Raw genomic sequence first — 23,989 nt, 5'->3', positions numbered from 1 at the left:
GAAGGAAATTTTATATAACACTTCTAGTAAGCGTGCATCTTGACTATGACCCATCACATGGGGCCAGGTGTGCACTCTTCCAATTGTGGTGGCCTTTCAGCACTCAAAATGTTTTGGACATTGGAGCATTTGGGATTTTGAATTTCTGGATTAGGGATGCCCAATATACACTAGAAGTATTATGAATCATTATGAAATATCTGTGATAATAGGGTAAGAATTTAGGGACAGTGGAGTCTTCCAATTATTTCTCAAATCTTCTCCATAGGCAACTTCCAAAACAAATTTGAATTACACAAAGTTAACAAATATTTACAATGGACATTTGATATTGATGAGAAATACTTCAAGTCCTCTACATGTCCTTAAATTCATTATTTCAGAACTTCTTGAAAGGATTGTGGCTTTCTCCCAAACCATATTCTACTAAAAATCATGCTTCCTTTTCATACCTGAATCATTAGTTTGACTGTTTTTTAATATGTATCAAACCAAATCTCTATCTCACCTCTATTACACATACTTTAAAAATGCAGTTGTGAGCACTTGATGACATTCAGTAAAGATCATTTGATAAAGAAGAAAGAACCATGGTTATATTGATGGGTGTGCTGGGAGGACCAGCATTTTAGAACCCTGTAGAGGTCATAACGAAAATTTAAAACCACAAATGTGAAATCGAAGTGCCAAGAGTTTGATGGCTGCTGAGTTCCTATTATATATAACACACTGGTGAGTGCTACAGAGAATTCAATATGCGTAATTGTCTCTGTTCTAAACATTTTACTAATTAATCTAGTACCCTTATTTCTATTGCTATTATTACTTAGGCTACTTTTTATCTGGTAGAACTTCCTAAAGAAAAAGCTTAAAGGCTTCGAGTCAAAATGGTGCCTTGAATTAATGAATAATCTTCTCTATGACACTCCACAAAAGTGTCAAAAGATTGGATTCTTTAAAAAGATTTAAAACATGAAAATTTAAGATATATATAAATATGTAAAAAAAAGCTGAAAATAGAACATAAAAGAAAACAGAGGTAAGTGGGACTACAGCCACCAGATCAATCAGATTCTAGGAATATTCATATTATATTGACATATATGCATTTTTTTGCCTAATTGAAAAGCCTATGAAAACCCCCAGATACTGGCTGCCTGAAGGATCATAACTGGGTCTTTACTTTCTCCAACATCACATGGAACAAGAACATAGAGACATCATTATAAAAACTGGCTCTTCATGGGAGAGATTGAGTCTACAAAGTCAAAGAAAGGAAATAAGGAGCAGAGAAGCTGTGAAAAGGAATTGTCACTCAGGATGGGCTTGCAAGCTGAAACTTCAAGCATATTAAAAATAGCAAAGCTAAGGAAATAAAACCCAATCAGGAAGTCTAAAGTGACTTTAAAATAGAAATGTTTTACATCTTCAAGAAATGAATAACATCTGTAGCATAAGAACAAAAATTATGAAATCAAAGCAGGCAGATATGAATCAAGAATAGGTAGATAAGAAAAAAGCCAATTAGAATTTCTGGAAATTAAAACTTAGCTATTTAAATCAAAAGTTTAATATATTTTATAAAGGATTCTCTCGATTCAATCAAAGTGCAAATTAATTTCAAGGCAGATGTGAAAGTAAGGATTTAAAAGGTGAGATAAATCTATCAACCCAAGTCAAAAAAAAGGAGAGAGAAAATAACATGGTAACAGAAAATAAAAGATTTTAATTAAGTTCAAATCAATCAGTAATAACAACAAATATAAATGGATTAAAATTGCCTAATGAAAGACCCTCAGATAAGATGTTTTCAATTCAGCATCTTGTTACTTATGAGAGAAACACCTAAAAAAATAATAATAGTGGACATTCAAATAAAGGGATTGGAAAGGATACACTAGGACAAGACTCTTTATAGACTTTGCTGTTATTTGCCACTTTTGTTGTGTTGACATTTGCCCAGATATTACAAAAGCTACAGTGGATAAAACTGCTCAAGCCAAGGCATTAACATACTAGAAGTCACTGCCACTTTCCAAAGTCAACACAACGGGTCATTAGTTAAGTCAGAGAAAGCAGATTGTACTCAGTAAAATGACTGCAAGAAAAAAAAGTGAAGCTCTATTCCAATTTGGGTAGGGATAATTTGGGCTTTTTCAAGAAAGAACATAGAATCAGAATAGTGCAAAGGTACAAATGGTTGGTCAATATCATTATACCAGTTCAGCTGTGACTGCTAGTTGCCAGTAGGACAGGGTCCTATCCTCCACAGAAACTGAGAGACAGAGGCTTTCCCCTTCTTGATGGCACATTTTAAAGAAATGGCACACAACCTCTTGAGAGAAGCAAGTGTTACATACTTAAAATTGTGAGTCCATTTTGACAATTGTTTTAAGAAAAGAGAGTCAGGAATGCCCCTGAGAACATGTTGGATAGAAAAAAAACATAGTAAACTTTTCTAGCAGCACTGAGCTTTCTCAGGGAGCACTTCTAGGATGGCTGGGATCATCCTAGGGATGCAGGTGCCTTATTGCTAGAAGCCATGCTTAGTGCAGGGGTTGGAACAGATTGTCATGTGCTCAGAGTCCTACAGTTTTCACAGGGACGTGTAGAAAACAACACACAAATATCCCCACCACACCCCACAAAGCCAGTTTTTCTCATGACTGTCCTTCATGATATTATTAATCCTATTAAATCTGAACCCTTGAACACATGTCTTTTAAGTGTGACAAAATGGAAAATACAAAGAAAGCACTTCCTATTGCACATGGAGTATGTGTGTTTTCTTAAGGAAAAGTTACTGTCCCCGTGTTTGATGGTAAAATGAACTACCATTTTTTTTCCCATGGAACATCATCTATATTTGAAAGAATGATAGACAAATTATAGCTCTCCATGTTTGGGTTTTGGGCATATATTTGTCTCAAAAACAAATGTAGTAAGTGTGACACGTGAAGGATAACAACTAACAACAATATCTATTGGCAATAATAAAGTTCAAGCTTTGAAGTGAAAATTAGAATTTTGGAAAAATTGTACTCATCACTGTGAGCTTGATGACTTTGCAATATTTAAAAACTACTCTAGCAAGATCAGTGGTTATATTAATGAATATGATTTTTTTGTGTGTGCTATATAATGAAATCTGTCCCTCAGAAGAACTACATATTTCAATGAACCAGTATTTTCTAAATGACAATGCCTATTGTTACAAAGTCAAGAAGAGGTGAAAGAAAGTGCAGGAAACACCAATGGGTACCAGTATAACAGATTGCAAAGAATTTATTGATATGATTTCAGATTTCACCTTTATACTAACTGTCCAAAGAAAACTGCCCACATTTATGGTCTATCTTTCCTATGATTCAACATATTCTTTAAATTCATAGTCAATAACAAAAATGATAAAAGAAATGAATATTACTTACATCAAAAAATGAGACACAATGACTATTATTTGCAGGTGAGAGGATTGTTTACATATGAAATCCAAGAAAGTATAAAACTATAAATACAATAATTTCAGCAGCAAGTTAAACAGGAAAAAAATCAATGGCATCCCTATCTACAATCATACACAAATAAAAAAAATTAATGGAAATAAATTCTTCTTCAAAGTGGCAACAGAAAATATAAAGTGCCTAAGTATAATATGTTCATGTATTGAATGACATTAAAAAATTCAAAATAAATGAAAAATATACCACACACATAAAGGGAATATTACAAAGACAAAAGTTCTTCCCAAATAAATCTACTAATTTAATAATGTTCTTAACATAATTCCCTCAAAATGTTATGAAACTTATCCTGACTTTAAAACTCATATTAAAGTAAATGTCTAAAATGTTAAGCTACAATATATAATAATGACAAAGAATAAAAGATACTTTATATGAGATATAACAAAAGATCTACATAAGTATTATGAAAGAAAAATTTTAAATTTACTAATAAAGAAGACTTAAATATTTGAAGATATATACTACTATACTACTTGGATGCAGAGAAAAAATCAACATCATAAAAGTGTCAATTGTCCCACAAATTAACACATAATTTCAGTGAAATTCCCATGAATTTTTTTGTATATATTTTAGGAAGCCCACTAAGTTAATTTTAAATTTATTTTTGGAATAAGAGCGAATACCTATAAGTATTTTCTGCTAATCAGCCACTTTGCTAAAGACTTTAAATACAACTCTGTAATACTCCTTAACAACCACATCTATAATATAGGCACTACTCTCATGGCTATTTTATACATGAGAAAACAGAGGCACAGGTTTTTTGTTTTGTTTTGTTTTGTTTTGTTTTTAAAAAAAAAAAAAAAAAAAAAAGGTTCCCAAGGTCAGGCAAAGAGTAACAGAGAAACCAAGTTTCTTCTCCAATTTTCCTCTAGTCTTCATGCCTTTACCACTACACAATACTACCCAGAGTACTATGTTATTCAGCTTTTTGTTTCTATAATAAAAATATCTGATAAGAACAAGTTAGAGGAGAAAAAGTTCATTGGGCTCACAGTTTCAGACATTCAGTCCATGGACAGCTGAATCCATAGTTGTTGGTCCAAGATGAGGCAGAACATCATGGTGGAAGGGCCTGATGGAGAAATGCAGCACAGGGCATGGCAGCCAAGTAGCAGACGGAGAGAATAAGTATAAGAAGCCAGGGATAAAAATAAATCCCAAAGTCATGCTCCCAGTGACCCTAATTGCTCCCTCCATACCCCACCTACCTACAGTTACCACCTAGTTAGTCCTCAAATTATTAATCTATCAGTAATCATATCAGTTGATTAATTAACTGATTGGGTTAAAGCTCTCATAACCTAGTTATTTTGCCTCCTGCCTTGATTCTGGAGTTTTGGGGGACACTTTATATTCATCCCATAACAAATATCAAATGAGGGCAGCTGCCTTGACCTTCCTTGCTGCTTCCCATTAATGGAAAGGGTCTGAAAGCCCCTGGGATCAGTCCTGGGATCAATCTCTGTGCAGGAACCAGTGCAGACTGGCATGAGTGCTGTGGATAGCATGGTGTCAATTGGTTGTGGTTAGCTCAGGTGATTACTGGTGACAGATAAAGATTACTGGTGACAGATAAACTGAGAAAGCATTGATGCGATCATTAACCACAAGTTTCAGTGATGGATCTGAGGAAAAGCAGCTATACCGTATCTATGCTGCTATTGGTTCAAAGTGATCCACTGTTGCCCAGTTGGCAAAGAGACTTTCAGATGCAAATGCCGCAGAGTACAACATCATGGTGTCAGCTACTGCTTCTGATGCTATCCCGCTGCAGGACCTGGTTCCAGCTGGGCTGTTCTATGGGAGGGTATTTTAGAGATAATGGCAAACCTGCTTTGATCTTCTATGACAACTTATCCAAGCACGCTGTCTCTGTTATTCCAACAACCCTGTGATCATGAGACCTATCCTGAGGGTGTGTTCTATCTACCCTCCTGGCTGCTGGAGAGAGCAGCTCTCTGGTGATGGCTCCTAGACTACTTTACAGAAACTCAGCCAGTGACAAATCTGCTTACATTCTAATGAATGTTATTTCTCTCAGTGACAGACAGGACTTCTTGGAAACAGAATTGTTCTATAAAGATATTTGCTCTGCCATTGATGTTTTGTCCCATGTCAAATCCCCTACCTGAACCAGGGCTATGCAGCAGGTGACAGATACCAACTCCATACCACCTGGAGTTGGCTCAGGATCATGAGATCACTGCATTTTCTTGGATGGGTTCTGATCTTAATGCTCAAAAGCTCTTGAGTTGTGGTGCACATCTGACAGAGTTGCTAAAGCAAGGACAGCATTTTCCCATGGCTTTTCAAGAGCAAGTAGCTGTTATCTATGCAGGTATAAGGGAGTATTTGATAAACTAGAGACTACAAAGACCACAAAGTATAAGAATGCTTTCTTGTCTCATATTATCAGCTAACACTAAGACCTGCTGGACAATATTGGGGCTGAAGGAAAGATCTCAGGAGAGTCAGCTACAAAGCTGAAAGAGACTCTAACAGACTTCTTGGTTGGATGTGAAACATAATCTCCCATGTATTCACATCAAATATTGGTTTAGTTTTGTTGTTGTTTTCCAGTAAAGTTGGTTCCATTTGTAAAAGGATTATTCTCATACTTCTGATGTGCAGAAATCATATTAAAAATAAAAGTTTCATATTGCAAGGCCCCCCAAAAAAAGATTCCAAATTATTTTCAGGAAGAAAAAGAGTGGAGAGAGAAACTTTCATTATTATAGCTCAAGATATTATTATAATGATATATAAATAGGTAAATGTGCCAATGAGACAAACTGAAGAACTTGCCTTTGATTTATGAGACTGAAAACATTTTAGATCAATGAGAAACAAATGGCAAATTAAATAAATGTTACTAGGATAGTTGAAATATGTCCCTAGTTTATTCCATACACAAAAGTCATTCCTAGGGGGATTAAATATGTTAAAAATAGAGGCAAACACTTTTAAAAATTGCAAATATAATTTGTAAAGGCATTTGTATAATCTTAGAGTAGGAAATAAGTGTAAATACACACAAAGCACAAACCATAAAGTTAGAATTACAAACTTGCTTACATTGAAATAAAAACATCTGTGTGACAAAATATACCATTAAAAGAAAAAGACAGGAAGTCTGGGGAAACATATTTATTATATATAATTATCATATAAGAATTAGTATACAAAATTTATAATTTACTTTTACAAATCAATAATAAATAAATACTCCAAGAGAAAAATGACCAAGAATATGAACAGAAATTTCATTGAATAAGAAACATAAATGGTAAAATACACGCATACACATACAAACACATACAGAGTCCAGTGATGTGCCACAAGAAGCCATTTTGTGCCCCCATGCTGAAGGATTATGCCTCTCCACCAAACTCAGCATTGTCCCTCTCGTAGTGTTATGTTGGTGACTTGGCCACAGTGGAAAGACCTACACCATAGAAATGGGCAAATGCTGCAAATTAGAGCATTCCTGTTTTGTCTGTTTACAACTTTACCAAACACACGCTGACTCTAATCCAGAATAAAATGTTGTTTCTCATCTATCGGATTCACAAACTGTTCAAGAGCTAACAATGGCAAATGTTCACAAAATGCAAAACATTGAGAATACTCATACTCCACTGGCAGGATCATAAAATAGTAGAGTTACTTTAGAGAATGATTTGGTCATGTCTATGAAATGCAGGGCATTTTTATACTCTGATAGCAATTTCACTCCATATAGAGAGCTCCTCACGTGTATGTGCAAGCAAACACACATAAGTAAGCTTGCATGTTCAAAGCCAGCCTCAGCAGATAGTGAGGCTGACACCAGGTCTCAAAGTAAAAAGGACTGGAGATGTAGCACAGTAGTAAAGCAATCCTGGGTTCAATTCCCAATACCAAAAGAAAGAAAGAGAGAGAGGGAACAAGGAGGGGATGGAAGGAAGGAGCGGGGGGGAGAGAGAAAGAGAGAGAAGGAGTAAACAAAACCAAACGTGTATGTGTTAGAATATTAAATAGCAGTGAAAACTTGTGAACTGGAACAATACAGATCAATTTAGATAAATCTCATTAATCTATTGAGTGAAAAAGGAAGTTGAAGTAGGATATATAAAGTTTAATACTTTTTATTTGTAATATTAAAACATGGGAACAAAAACATCCTTTTTATGGATGTATTTGTATATACATGTACTTGTATATATATACATAGTGTGGATAGATAGATGATAGGTAGGTAGATAGGTAGATATTTAAAATTATACTAGATAAATAGATATTTAAAATTACAACAGATTTCCAAATATTTAAAGTCTGACAATACCAAGAATGTAGGGATACACTAATTTTCATAATACTCAAAGTAGGAGTATGATCAGGCACAACTCACTTGAAAACAAATTTGGCAATATTTAGTGAAAAGAGAAGTATCTACCTGTGACCCTTCCAACTGACTTCTAGCTTTATTACCTTAAGGAAAATGTCTGCAAAAAATACACAAAGGACAAGCTCAATAATTCCTATTGTAGCATCACTTTGAGTAGATTTCTTTTCATCAGAGAATAAATACCACAGGATACTGTTGAGCAGTTAAAGTAGGCCAGCTAAATCTATGTATGTCCACATAAGCAAATCTCAAAACAATACTATGACCAGGCATGGTGGTGCATGCCTATAATCCCAGGAACTCGGGAAGCTGAGGCAGAAGGATCACAAGTTCAAGGCTAGCCTCAGCAACTTAGCAAAGCCATAAGCAACTTAGGTAGACCTGTCTTTAAAAATAAAAAGGGCTGAGGATGTGGCTCACTGGTAAAAACACCCCTGGGTTCAATCCTTAGTTAAAAAAAAAAAAAAACTAATAAAAATAATTTAAAAAATAAAAATACTTTACAAAAGGAAGTTATAGAATAACATATGTAGTGTTACATCACCTATGTCATTTTATAAGAACACATGAAGTACCATATTATTTATGGATAAATATAGACAGAGTGAAAATATCAAAATATGGACTAAATATAAACCAAATTAATAGTAGCATTTGCCTTTGGGGAAGAAAGGGAATGATCTATAGAAGCATAAAAGATTATCTGTAATGATTTATTTTGTTGAGAAAAAAGATCTGAGGGAAGTGTAATAGTAATATGTCAACATTTGTTGAATTTGGATGGCAGATACATGGATGTTTATACTGTTATCTTTTGTTTGTACTCTTTTAAAATGTTTATATCTCTGTCCTCCTTAAGGAAAGTAGTATATTTCCTTTAGCTTCCTGAATTTGTTTTTGGGAACAGAAAAACTGCTCAACTTGGAGTGAAACATGTGAGTTACAGTACAAGCATTTCTATTAGATACTTGTGTTTGCATGGATGAGTCTCCTGCATTTTAACTGATAATGTAGTGACTCCCTACAGAGAAAAATAAAATGAGCTATATTGAGTCACAGGACCCACAAAGCTGACCTTGTACATTAGTTTGCTAAGACCACCATATACTGCACCACGCACTGCATGGCTGAAACTGCAAAAATGTACAGTGTCACAATTCAGGAGTTTAGAAGTTCCAAGGAGTCTGCAGAGCCGGTTCCTTCTAAGGGCTGGGAGGGAGGGATCTGGTCCCGGCCTCTTTCCTTGGCTTCTAGCTGGCCATCTTCTGCTGTCTCTTGGCATGACCTCTCCTCTATGCATGTCTGATGACCAAATTTTCCCTTCTTATAATTACACCTGTCATATTGGATTAGATCTATCCTAATAACCTCATTTTAACAGCAAACACCTTTCCCCAAATATGCTCCCATTCTAAGGTATTAGAGGTTAGGACTTCCACACAGAATTTGGGGGGAGGGGTGCAATTCAGTCTATGACACCTATAGCTTGTGGTCAATACTTAAAACATATTTTTTTAAAAAAGGGAAAAATGTTATCTTTAAAAAGGCTAAGCTCATCCCAACTAAAAGTGACTTTAATTTGTTGGTATTGTTTAATCGTTCAGAAGTGAGTGGGCAGCTCAGAGGAATGGAAGAGTGAGGGCATGGGCTTCAGTTCCTTCCTTTTCAGATGCCAAATGACACTGGAATGGGTCAGGTCTGTGGCCAAAATAAAGGCTGGACCTGCCAGCTTCTCCTATGTCACGCTACATCTAGATGCTCAGGTGGACAGAAGATGATGCTAATGAAGCCAAAATCCTACATTTATTTCCCATCTGAGCCCATTAACTCCACCCATCCCTACACTTAGCCATCCCTAGCTATTGCCTATTAACCCAGGGGACAAATTAGGTCAATCAAAAATGGACATTGGCTGTGCAAAAGGCCTTACTTCTATTTTGAGTCCCAGAACTTATAACCAAAGAGTAGGTAAAAGGCAAGAGGAGGCTACCTTTATCCCAGTTAAAATAACCCCTCATATGTGATTCCAGACCTCCATAATCACATCAGATGATTAACATGGTGCACAAGACATCTTAACAGAGTAGAATAGTCAACACAAACCAAGGAATAGAAGGACCAAAATCAGAGAAAAGACACGAAGATGCCACAGTCTGGGATTAACAATACTGTTCTAAGGGACCATTTTTCCCCCTAATTAAATGTATTTTCAATTAAAAGAGTTATAAATAGGTCAGAAGTGAAAAACCATGGCTACAAGTATTTTATCCTCACTTGTCAACCATCGCAACTCCCCTTTTTGTGAAATATTGTTGCATTCTAAAAAATAGGACATTCATAATCTTGCAAAAAAGAAATGTTTCATGTGTCTCTCCCTTGCTTGTTTGTCTTCCTCAAATCTTGGTTGCAATTAAAGATGATGGTTTCATATTTAAACACCAAAGGGAGAAATGGCATTCCCATTTTCTCAGGAAAGCATGCCAAATTTCCATGTTTTTCCTCTTTATATGGAGAACCGTCTGGCTCCATCTTGCCTCAGGAGCTCTGGAGCCTTAGGATCAAGTATGGACTGTACTTCAAGAAATCAGCTACAAACACAAAGCACTGGACCCTGGTTCATAGATAAACAATTTTAGGGAACTCTATTAGCAGTTTTCTCCTTTTTAATTTCATGGGATTATGACCAAAACATGGGTATGTGAGAGGTCCCTTTTGGTGACATGTAACAGAATTTTATTTAATCCAATAAAAAGAAAAATTGGGGACACCCATAGTGCTAAAGTCCAGAAGTTTACTTCTGGCATAGCTGGATCCAGATGCTTAAATACAGGCATCCATACCCCTCCATTTTTCAGGTCTACTTTTCTCAAATAAATTTAAAGAAAGTAGGTCTAACATAGGTTGTAAAATTATAGGCTACCAGTTTAGCAACACCAAAAGAAAATCAAAATACCCAGCAACAATTCACATGCCCATCCGTAGACCAATTCATGCATCTAAGCAGATACTGGGCTCTCATCTCTAATAATTGGTCCACAAATCCACCCCAGACCCTATTAAAGGGATTAACCCCCTTGCCAACCATATAGAATTGAAATGAGTAAAGGCCAGTTCCCCAAATGAAAACTGAGGTACTGTTACCCAAAGGGAAATGGAATGAATGTAGGCTACCAGCTCAGATATAAATGCTCTCAGTCACACAGCGGGTAGAGTCTGAAGCTTGGCCAGCTCAATACAAATTTAGTATCATGGCTATAAAACAATAAATTAAAAATCCATTTTGTAACGCTGGTGGGTCAACCCTGCATTTTCATGGGGACACCTAATTATGACAAGTCACAGTTATTATTTGAAAACTGCTCTGTAGGTATCAGAAAACAGCAAATGAAGAGTGACACTGAAAGGTGGTTTAGCTCATCCCCAGCCACCGATAAAATCACATCTCAGCCTTCAATTTTGGAAGAGCTACAGGAACAGGGTACTTTAATAATCATTCCATTATAATTAAATTATTAAGAAAAATGATATACACTGCCTTTTCTAGCCCTCTCCATGCAAGGGAATAATTCCTCTGTACATGCAATTCATTAATTTGTTGTAACAATTAGTTTCAATGCTCTTGTGAGGCATGCTAATCTCTCACCAGGACAAAATGAGGCATCAGATAGAAGTTGTGCCTCTGAAGGGAGGTGTGAATTGCCAAACCCGATAATGACTTGTGGATCGAAATATATTCCCTCGCCTCAAGGACTGTTCACATGGAGTTCAAAAGTCTGTGAAAGAGAAGATAACCTCACCAGGGGTGTCTTGTCAACTGCCATTTAGAGATCCCCCATCTGGAACTTGACCTTCTTGGATTATCTGCCCAGTAGCAATCAGCCACAGGAACCAGACACGTTCTGCTCCCACAGCTAGGCTCTACCCTACCAAAATTAATGACGGTGTCACACTGTATTTTACGTAAATTAAGTCTATGTTTGTCCCAATGCCATTGTTTAAGTCTCATATGTAGCCAGATTTTTTTGAATACATTATTTGGAAGATGGAAATATGTTCCTCTGCAGAGGGCCTCAGGTTTTTTAAATTTGGAATTAAATAAATAAGGAGCTCACCATATGTATTCCTGGGACATTGCTTGTAGCGCTTAGCAGGGTCAGATGATCAAGTTTCATTATTGGATACATTTTCAGGCTGGCAATGGAGTCATAAGGAATTTATAGGAGCAGCAAATTCATTTAAAAACGGGTTTATCGCTTCATCAGGTATTCATTTAAGCAGAATCGACAGCATAACTGGATCTCTTTGGTCCTATGTGACATGTTTTTCCAAATGGAATGATAATAAGTATAGAGATGTAATAAGTAGTTAAAGACTTCCCATTTCCATGAAGCACCCAGATATTTGAAAGAAGAAATTACTTTCATTCCCGAGCCATTGCTCCCTATAGGATCAATGGATAGCTGTTTAGGTCCCTTCTAAGGGGAAGTCTGGAGGTGCCATATCCTTTGGGTTTTCAATGAATGGCACTAACAGCTCTATTATACAGAAAGCATCATGGGAGATTTTGTTTCTGATGAGAAAAAGTAATAAATTGAGCATTTAAATAGCATTATAATGCATTTTCTTAAAGCTACTAAACCAGATAAAATAGGGACATAGCATGGAATTAATTAAGAAGATAAAATTTGGAAACAATATTATTAAGAAATATCAAGCTATTTCAGACTTCCAGAGTTTGGCAAATTATGCATATCCATACCAATTTACTGTCTATAAAATCCAACTTTTAGTCAGAAATGAAGAATATATGTGAAATCATTGAGCCCTTATATAATGCCTAACATTTAATCAATTGTTTCATGACCCAAAAAGTCACCTCAAGATGTAAATTTTTGAATTTCCAAATACCTATTGTATTTTGAAAACACAGAGAAACAAAAGCAATGTAATAATATGTAAAATTGTTGCATATTATGTCATAATAGATAAAAATCAATATCACAAATGTTTCTTAACAGATTTCAAGGGTTAGTTACCATCATTGAAATACAAAGATACTTATTGGAATACATACTTAAAAATGTAAAAAAAAAATGTCATCCTTATTACATAAAATGCCATATTGAAGGGTATAGCTTAGATTTGCTATGTAAATAGGCTGACTTCTGTCACAGTCTAGGCCACTGTTTCTCAACCTTGGCTGTACATTCACATTCACATCACTTGGAGAGTTTGTAAAATACCCCATGTCCAATTAAGTCAGAAAAACAAGGACTTGCCCCAGGCATCATATTGTATGAAGCTCCTTGTGTGTCTCCACTCTTCAGCCCAAACAGAATCACTGGCTTAGCATTGGTTCTCAAAATGTGGTCCTGGAAGCAGTAACCTCAGCATTACCTGGCATCTTGTTAGACATGAAAAAGCAGATCCCACTCGGACCTACTGAATCAGAAAGGAGAACAGCAGAACAGCCCCTACAGGTAATCTGATGCAATCTGAAGTTTGACAGCTACTGATCTAGTGCTGGGAATAGACCACCGAGGGGACGAGGAGACATCTGGATCTGTAAGGCAGACACAATGACCATCACCACCCACTGCTGTAGAGCAAAGAGGGCAGAAGGCCAGGGTGGATCCAGGCTTGGAGGAGCTTGAAGTCTACACAATTTCAAGAAATTTCTTAAGACAAAAATAATGAAAATCTAGGTACCAAAGAAAATACCCATTTAGAATGTGAGGAATCACACCAAATACTAAATTTTTAATGCTAGGAGCTATCATAAACCACCAAATAACATAATACTCTCATTAATCAATTGACTAGAACAACTCTTTAATACTCTTTTCTTGAATTTGTTTTTAACAAAATATGTTTGATTACCTTTTTGTATGGGAAAAAATTCTAGTATTTTCTGCAGAGAAAGAAATGATAATTCAATCTTCCCTTTTAGCACACACAATTTTTTTTTTATTATTGAGAATTCAGGAAAAGTGCCTGCAGGGTTATTGCTGAGTTTGGAAAAACCTCTATCAGGTTTCATTGATATATTACCTGTAAGATTTTAGGGCATTTTAAGTATTTCATTGCAGCAACTAATCTTAAACACTCTTTGAAGAGTCTCTAGCCAGGGCCTTGGAGATGCTCTGTGCAAATGAGGGGCCTAATGTTTTATTCACATAGTACTAAATCCACCTTGCACAGACTTGTAATAAATTAACATCTCCAATCAACCCATCAGCCCATCACCTACATAACTCACTCCATTTCTGTGAGGAGGAGGAAGAGATGGTGCACAGAGCAGGAGTGTTAATGGAAAATCCCTCCTGGTGAAAACTAAAGAGAATGAATCATTGTTCCCCTGCAAGAGAAGGGAGGCCCTTGGGGTTTTCTACATATGGAGAAATGTGCTCAGAGAACTGAGGTTATAAGACCAGCCTGCCTTCCCTCTACTAACCTAAAAAGTGTGCTTCGGCTTGTGAAGTGGGAAAGGCCCTGCAGCACCTAGAGGAACTCTCTCCATAATGAAGTAAGGTAAAGAAGCTTACAGTCGTGTTGAGCTCCAAAACCTTCTCACCACCTTTGTGAGTCTTGTCCAAAATTAGATTCCTAATGTTCCTAATCAGATAAATATCCGGGTGAGGATGACCATTTGGATACCGTTTAAAGGAGATTTTTATTTTGGTTTGCTCCTAAAGCAGTAAAGAAGCAGGAAAAAGTAAATATAAAGGCCAAAGATACAAACAACTAGCATCTCTCTCTTGGTCCCCTCCTGCAGGTGCAGCTAAGGCACACAGTGAGCTACTTAACACCTGAGAGGAGCTTGGACTCTGAGCTGGTCACATCTGTACCTAGACACATGTAACTTAATAAATACAAGCAATAATTCTGCTTCTTAGTAAGTGCCTTCCAACTTCTAGTTATTAAAATCTCTAGTATTTGTTCAAAGGAAATGAAATCACTAGGTTGAAGAGACTATCTGCACTCCCATGTATATTATAGCACTATTCATGAGAGTCTAAAATATTGCCTAAGTGTCCATCAATAGATGAATGAAAAGAAAATATGGCATGTATGCTTGTATATGGGATACACAGCAATGGAATACCACTCAACCATTAAAAAGAATAAATCCTGAAATTTTCCACAACATGGAAGAAGCTAGCCAACATTAAGTAAAATATGCCAGGTACAGAAAGACAAATACCACATGATGTCTCTCATTTATGTAATCTTAAAAAAATAGTTAACATCATAGAAGATGAAAGTCGAAGAGTAGTTACCATAAGCCGAGAAGAAAGAAAAAGAAATGAGAAGAGATTGATCACTGGGTACCAAAGTCCAGTTAAATAAGATGAAGTAGTTCTGGTGTTCTATTGCCCGGTAGGGTGACTACAGGTAACAAGAATATATTTCAAAATAACTAGAAGAAGGGATATTGCCACAGTAAATAATAAATGTTTAAGATGATATGATATACTAAATATCCTGATGTAAGCATTACACTATGTAAACATGTATCAAAACATCACACTGAATTCCATAAATATGTGCAACTACTATACATCAATTAAAAGTGAAACTCTTTAAATATAAATAAATAAATAGTAAAGTTTCTGCCAAGCCATGATGGAGGCCATTTCTCTTTACATGTGTTTGCTTTATGGACTCAAGGACTGTACTTTTTTGTTTGTGCAAAGGCATAATTGCCCGACAGAGCAAGTATTCAACAAAACTTTTTAATATGAAAAAATGGATAAACTTTCAGTTTACAGGGTTATAAGACATAAAGTAATTGAGTCCAGACATGAGAAATACTTTATACTTTTAAATGTACCTGAAATATATATTTAACAAGTAGTTGTAAAAATGAACATCTAACTATAAGCTTTTTAAAAACAGTATTTATCTCCTTACAAGCTAACCCAAGAACAGCTTAATGAAGTGCATGGTATTCTGGATGGGTCTTGAAGGATGGAATTTCACAGATGGCATATACCAGGAAGATATTATAGATGAAGGGAAACATAATAACAAAAGACCCCAAAGTAAGAAATCGTGAGTGCGCATGGAGAACAACAGTAAAATAGTTCCAGGATGCTGGAAGGGGAAAGACTAAACCAAAAGTTTGGGGCTCCAATGTCAACTGAAGAGCTGAATTTCCTTCAGTGGGAATGTGGGTGCCAAGGAACGATGAGGAGGGTCACATGCTCAGGATGTACTTTAAGAAAATGAATGTGACATCAAGGATGTGGCAAGGACTAGAGAAGAGTGTGACTTCAGATCCGTGCGACCAGTTAGGATATTAAAACAGTAATTCAAGTACAAAGGAACAAACTGTAACCACAATGGTAGATCTGAAAATAGAAAGAAGAGGAATGTAAGAAAGCTTCTGCCAAATGTCTCAATTGGGAGAATTTGTGAGCAGAGGTAAATAGGACAGAGAGCACACAGCAAAGAGAGAGGATCATCCAAGAAAGCTCTGAAGTTTAAAATCTGGAATTTTACTAAGTTTGCTGGGAAAACACTGCATAGCTCCCAAGTGTTGAACTTTAAAGTGTACCAGCACCAGACCTAACCCATAAGCTCCACAAACACAGGAACTGTGTGTGCTCTTCACCATTGAATACTCAGGGCATAATCTGTTATGCACTAAGAGTAGTTATTTAAGAAGTATTTGTTTTGGATAAAAGAATAAGAATTATAGTAGACTCAATGAGAAAAATTAGGAAAGCAAAGTATAGTGAGTATAGAAATTAGGGAAACAAACCACATTAAATAACATTTACAAATTTTATTTTGCAAGAGGAAGAAAACCGTCTAAGAAAGGCAGCAATATCATGGCAGTGTCATGATATGAATATAACATTTACAGTTAGCAAGTTATAACTCACATGCTTAAGTTCACTAGAAGGCAGGAGAGAAATTTGTATCAAGGATATTTGTTCACCCCAGGAATGAGTTGATGTAGCTTTTTAAAATGTTTTGATTAGAAAAGGATGAGGGAAATTGAGTTTCCCGCAGTATCTTTCTGAATAGTCTCATATTTTGAGGACTGCAGAGGTTAGGGAAGGAATGCATGCATAACATATTGCCAGAATGATCTTTCCACGGTGCAGATGAAGACTTTCCTGGTAGTTCTTGCTTTAAAACCCTGCAGTACTTCCCACTATGGATAAGAAAAATCCAACTTGAACCTTCCCCGTATTGTTCTGCAAAATCTGTTCCCAGACACTTTCTCCTGCCCCATTCTATACCTTCATCTCCTGCAACCATAGCACTGGAAACACACCTACCAGCTTTAGTTTTCCCAAAGGAGCTCTGCTACTGCTTGTTTTTCCTTCTGCTTGGCAAACCTTCCTCCAAACACCACTTCATTCCCCCATTCACTCACTGTATCTAGTTAAGTTTATTCATTCTTCAACCTCAATTCTAACAGCACTTCTTCGGGGAAGCTTTGCCTCTTCCCTTAATTTCGGTCAGATTCCCCTGTTATATACTATTAGAGTTCCATGAATCTTCCCTGTACGTTATCCTAGCTTATGATTCGACACTAATTTGTCCCACTGTTGAGTGTCACTCTCTGCCAATCTGTCATTCTTATCATTTGAGTGTGAGGTATTCCCCAAAAGCTCATGTGTGAAACAAGGAAAGAAGGTTAAATTATTAGATGATGAGAGTTATAACCCAAGCAGTGGATTAATCCACTAATAGGGATCACCTGGCTGGTAACTGAAGGCAGGAAGGGTGTGGCTGTAGGAGGTGAGTCCTTTGAGGTGTGTCTTTGAGGTTTATATTTTGTCCCTGATGAGCAGAGCTCTCTCTGCTTCCTGATTGCCATGTCCTGAGCTGCCTTCCTCCCTGGTACTCTTCTGCTGTAATGTTCTGACTCACCTTGGGCCCAGAGCTATGGAGTCAGTCATCTATGAACTGAGACCTCTGAAACTGTGAGCTCAATAAACTTTTCCTCCTCTAATTTTTCTCGTCAGGTCTTTTGGTCACAGAAACAAAAAAACTGACTAAACAAATCATCATCTCTGTGGCGGTATTGTCAGCTCTGGTTGACTTCATACTCTGAACATCTAGCAGAGTGACACATAATGGCACTCTACAGATATTTTTGAATAATATTAATAATATCAAAAACAATAATAGCAAACTTTATGCACTAATATCTATATAGTAAGTATATGCTAAGTGTTCCAAGAGCTTACATAAATAGAAGTCAGTAGATGGTAGTGTAAAATTCATGCATTTGGAAGCTAACGGTCTGGGTTCAAACCTCAGTTTTACCACTTATTAAATGTGTGGACTCATAAAAACTATTAAATTATCTGTGCCTGAACTTCCCCCATCAATAAAACAAAAATAATGTAGAACTGTGAAAAGAAAACCAGACCTTGATTAACCTGCACCATGTTGTAAGTCTGGGAACCAAACCCAAGTAACCTAAATCTACCACTAACCACCCCATGAAGGGATAATAATATGTATTGCACATAATATATAGATGGCTTTCAGTTCTAAAATTACTGTATGGGTAAGTTATATCATTCACAAGCACCTATAACTCTCCCTCACACCCCACTCTCTCCTGACTTTTCTTTAAAGAAGTAGGTCACAAAGCCTAGACCATGGGAAAAAACTCCAAGAAAAAAAGTCAGGCCAAGATCATTTTCCCATTCAATGCCATAGAGTGAAAAATAGAAGAGAATGACCCAAAATCAGAGGTGACCCAAAGTGAACCAGGGACAAAACTGCTGAACTTGTATCTTGCTTTAAATGGAATGTCACTTCACTAATAGCTTTCAAACACCACTCCTTTGCATGTGCACACCAATATGCTTTGATATTTATCACTTAATAAACACTTGAAAGATTGCACAGGATCTGTGTCCAATGATCCTTGATGACAAAGTGCTAGTGACCCAATCCTTTTCCAGACTTAATGCTATTTGCTCTGGAAGCCTGGTGCTGCAGCTCCTATGAAACAAATAAAGCACTCATGCATAAAATCAATTCAGTAAGCTCTCTAGGCAATGATAAATTTGGAAAGAAAACATGCCCACATAATCATTCCATCCCTCTAACAGCAGATTTCCCATGAAGCTTTGAGTCTCCCTACATCTTGACTTGCAAGCCTCTTTTAGAAATTACGCCATCAACTCCCATGAAATCCATCAGGGCATGTGCAGTCAAGGTGGAAATAAAAAAGGCAAAGAAGCTGTTGAGAAGGTGTTTGGAAACACCACCACTGCATCTCATATGGAAAGGCAATGACTGTTTAAGCCTTGAGTTGACTCTGCTTGCTCATTGCTATTAGTTATCCTCACATCAACCCCTTTCTATCCACCTGTCGGGTGGACCAACTTGCCTTGTTTAATGTAGAGGTCATTGGAGCTGATTGTATGGCTTATAAACCATTGATATACAGCAGTATGGAGGACATCACCCTGATAACACAGGGTTTCCTTCAGTTTCTTGACAATCACTAGGAAGCATCTCTGCTTCTGAAAACTCAGGTGGGTCTCACAAGGACATTCACAAATAAACCCTGTGTGTTCTGGGAACCACTCAAGGAACTGCACTGCTGAAGTTTGAGAAAGACATATTTAAAAGTGTATTTTAAAATTGAAAACTGTGCAATGTTAGGCTCAAAAAATCACCCTTTGTAGTTTTCGAAGATAAAGGAGTCAACTCTTGCTGCATATACCCCATCAGACCTCCCCAGAGCAGAGAAAAAAAGGGTTTGAGTCATTTAGAGAATGTATTGTTACTTCACTGAATGTTCATGAGAAAACTAAGGGATTCTAGATGGAATGATCTTGAGGATGGCACTTGCTGGTTTCACCTCACTGGGTTCAAAGCAGCATTTGCCTGGAACTTCAGATGCCTGTTGCACTATTTTTATTCTCATTGCAACTCCAGTTGTAAGAATGAATTTTCAGAATGCACGTGTTTCATGTCAGGACTGTACACTCAATGAATTATGTATGTGCATGTGTTTGATGGCTTCCTTTTGACATTGTCAGTATTTAAGTTTCTTGTGTCATTTTGAAGAAGAAAATGAAAAATAAATCTTGTCTTAAGGTACCTTTTTTCCTAAAGGGAACTGGCAAACATTCCCTTGTTACCCCTTCCAAGAAGAGGTCCTGAACAACAATGAAGTTGTTTACATATTAAATTGATAACACAAGTCTCTATGGTGAACGAAAAGCAAACCAAAATGCACCCTGGGGGAATTTGAAGGTGTAGGAATGTGATCTTGTTTCTGTCTAACCAGAGCATTAATATTAATACTGAGTGAGGTGTGCTTCCTTAGCAAGCAACTCCTATCCCTAGGGTGCTCTCACAGCATTCGCAATACCCCTGGTTTTCCTTCTGTTTCCTGACTTTGAAATGCAGGCATCAGGATGGTAGTATTCTCTTGCAGATTGATCCTTTCCTTATAGGTCAAAAAAAGCCCAAATTCATCCTTTAATTGTAATACATCCAGGCATGCATCACTTAATAACAGGGACACATTGTGAGAAATACCTCATTAGGCAATTACATCATGGTGCAAACATCATGGTTACACAAATCTAGATAGTATAGCCTACCACATATGATCAAATATGATCAAATCAAGCACAAGAAAAAATGATGCAATCAATAGATGCATCCACAGATGCAGTAAACCAGAGTTGTATGAGGCTGCTGCTAGCTTAAACCAGCATACTGTTTTACAATAAACTTATTTTTTAATAAGTAGAAGGAGTACACCAATATGATGATAAAATGTGCAATGTTACAAATACAAAAACTAGGAGCCTAGTCTTGTATCATCATTGTCAATGACTGGCAGTCTAGTAGGTGTGTTTATATCAGCATCATCATATACACGTGAGTGATACATTGTGCTATGGAGTCACGATGGCCAATTCACTAGGCAATAGGTAATTTTCAGCCCCATTATAATCAAAAGGGACCACCATTGAATATGCCATCCATCATTAACTGCAACACTGTCTGCAGGGCATGATTGTGCTTAGTGCCTGTCCTTCTTCCTTCCTCTAGTATGGGTTCTTTCTCCTTGATGTCCCCGATCCTTAAGTTATGCTGAAAATTATACTATTTTCAATACTATCGGCCCTAGATTCTTGAAGTATGGGCGCTTAGGCTTCATTAATTAGTTAAATGAAAAATAAGCACATATCTAAAGTTTCTAGAACATTCCACCAAAAGAAAACTGTTCTTCACTCTGTCAGGATCAGGATGTGAACTCCCATGAGTCCATGAGCACAGCCCTGGGACTCTTACTCCTGTTGTAGTGCACGTGCCTTTGGAAATCTGAGGAAGATATGTGAGCAAATGTTGTGATTACTGATAAGTAACATGGGACACAGTGTTCAGGGTGTGAGATTTTTATGTGTTACCATTTGTGCTTACTTGTAAAGCATGTCAATAAATAATAATCTAAAAGACTCTCCTCATTTTGCACACCATAAAGATCAAAAGATCATTCTAAAAAACTACAGATACATGTTAGAAGTTGCTACAGTACATGTTGGAACATTTTGTAATTACAAGAGATTGATTCCATTTTTTAACCTTTTTTTTTTTTTTTTTTTTTGCTTCTTGCAGGAAGATCAGGTCTCTGTGCAAAATGGACAAATGAACATAAGGGCTTATGGTGTGAAACGGGAGAATGTCCTCCCTCGCACTCAAAAACTGCTCATGGTGATGGGTGCTAGATCATATCACTCACTTCAAACCATGTCATTCTTCTCTAAGCCCAGTAATGTCATTTTGTTGTAGGTGTATGCAAATAAAAAATTCTTGGTACTGGAAAAATATGTCTTTATCTGTTTGAACCTCCCAGTGCTAACATTGTTAAAACTGAAATATTTTAAAATTTATCCTGTCCAATCGAATTATTTTACAGATGAGGAAGTGAAGTCCCAAAGAGAGAAGTGACTTTAACCAAAAATAACACAGTAATGGAACATAATGTATAATTGCACTGGATTGGGATACTTAGAATATTATTTGTAATGAAATACTTAGAATAATATAATGGAGTTTTCTATTAAAGATATTAGATTGAAACCATATGTTCATCTCCACCAAAATAACATTAAATAAAGGTTGTTAAATATGAAATGATAACATCAACAAAATAGGAAAGAAGAAAGCCTGTAGATGAGAAATTCCACGGATTTCTAGAGCACAGAAGTGGCTGAAGAAAATATAGGGATAATTAATGGAATAAGGCAGAAGTAGCATAAACAGTGCTAGTGTTAACATGTGGGGCAGATGGGCACAAGGCAAGGAAGTCCCAAAGTTACCAAAGTCCAGTAGATACAAAGAAAATCCCGAAAGCATATAGCAAAGGAAGAGATGGTTTTAAGAAGGAAGATTCCTAGAATCAAAGGTGAATGCCAGAAAAGTGGGACTTCTAAGAAGAGTGGTTAAGAGTCTTATATACCAAGATAAAAGTAAAGATGATTTGTAATGTCAGGAAAAAACATTGTTGCACAAAGGAAAAAAAGAATGTAATCATAACTGGCAGTCATACCTAAAACAGAACTAGATATGTTAAATTATTGATGGACCACTTATCATGTATGAAGAACTGTTTGAGTTCTAAGTTGAATAAGAAAATTTTCTTCTTTAGGAACTTAGATCTGATGAGGGAGAAAAACACACGCACACATATAATTGTTATGCAAGGCTTACTAAACTTCCATTCTAAGAGAATGGAAGAAGCACTTTCCATGGTACTTCACAAAGAGAAAGGCAAACCATACTCTGAAATTCAGAGTGTTTATAGACTTTAGCTTTAAAAAAATACATAGAATTTTGAAAGTTAAGCAACAATGGTAGGAAAGTCTTTCTTAAGGAGAAATGTGAAGCATCAAGTCCTGGAATCTGGGAAGGAGCACTCATGTTGGGAGTGGTGAGCATGTGGTGGGTGAATGTAGACATGGATGAATCTGGGAATGCCATGGAGAATGTGTTTTCCAGATCATGAAGAGTTTGGAATCCCAAAGGAAGGAATATGGATATACTTTAAATGCTTAAGCAACATGGAGCCATTGAAATATTTAGTGAAGGAGAAAGGTAATCATCAATTATTTTTAAAATCAGTCTTTACTGATTTATAACCAATCAAATGCACTTATTTTAAGGAAAACTTTTGATGAGTTTTGACTAATATATATATATTTATGTAGCCACCATCTCAATCAAGATTGAGGACATTGCTATCACTATTCCCAGGTAACTATTAGTCTGACTTCTATCACTATAGATGAGCTTTGTGGACTCAAAAAATTAATATAAATGGAATTATATAGTGTATACTCTGTGTCTAGCTTTATTTAATTGCTGTAATGTTTCCAGGGCCTCATTGTTGCTTTGCTCCTCTTTACCCACATACCTCAGGTTTCTGTCTGAAGGAAAAGATTAGGAAAGAGAAAGAACAGATCTTATAGTTAGCCTCTGTTCCAGTCACCTATTGCTGTATAACAAATGACCCCCAAACTCAGTGACTTAAAACAACAAAATGCAAGATTGCATTCCTTCTTCTTATAAATTAGCCATTTTGGTAGAATTGATGGAAGCATTCGTGTGTGCTTCACAAGGCACTAGTGGGACAGTTCAAATGGAGCCGGACGGGTGTCTGCTTTCAAGATGACTCATTCATACAAATAGTCCAGTTGATACTGGCTTCTGGCTAATACCTAGACCATGGCTTTCAGACAGGGGTCTAGTTCTTCTTTATATAGATTCCTCCACAGGGTTGCTTGGGCTTCCCCTCTACATGGCAGCTGGATTCTATGAGCTAGTATTTTAAGAGACAGGCAGTACAGGTAGAAAGTGCTATTTCTTCTGGCCTGGACACAGAACTTGGAGTAATTCATTACTTTCTCAGGATTTTATCAATCAAGCAGTAACAAAGCTAATCTAGCATCAAGGGGCAGAGCATAAACCCCTGCCTCTAGAGGGAGAAAGTACCAAAGATTTGCAGCCATTTTAAATCTATCACAACTTCCATTCAAGGAATAAGTCTTTTTAGAAGAAGAAG

The 23,989-nt window shown here is 36.6% G+C and overlaps 1 pseudogene; it reads left to right on the top strand.

The window, feature by feature from the left end:
• Nucleotides 1–23,989, top strand: part of LOC143407287 (ATP synthase F(1) complex subunit alpha, mitochondrial-like) — a 43,509-nt pseudogene that overhangs the window by 6,328 nt on the left and 13,192 nt on the right.

The sequence above is a fragment of the Callospermophilus lateralis genome, chromosome 9, assembly GCF_048772815.1.
Source record: "Callospermophilus lateralis isolate mCalLat2 chromosome 9, mCalLat2.hap1, whole genome shotgun sequence".
Lineage (NCBI taxonomy): Eukaryota > Metazoa > Chordata > Mammalia > Rodentia > Sciuridae > Callospermophilus > Callospermophilus lateralis.
This window is presented reverse-complemented; position numbering and strand designations above follow the sequence as displayed.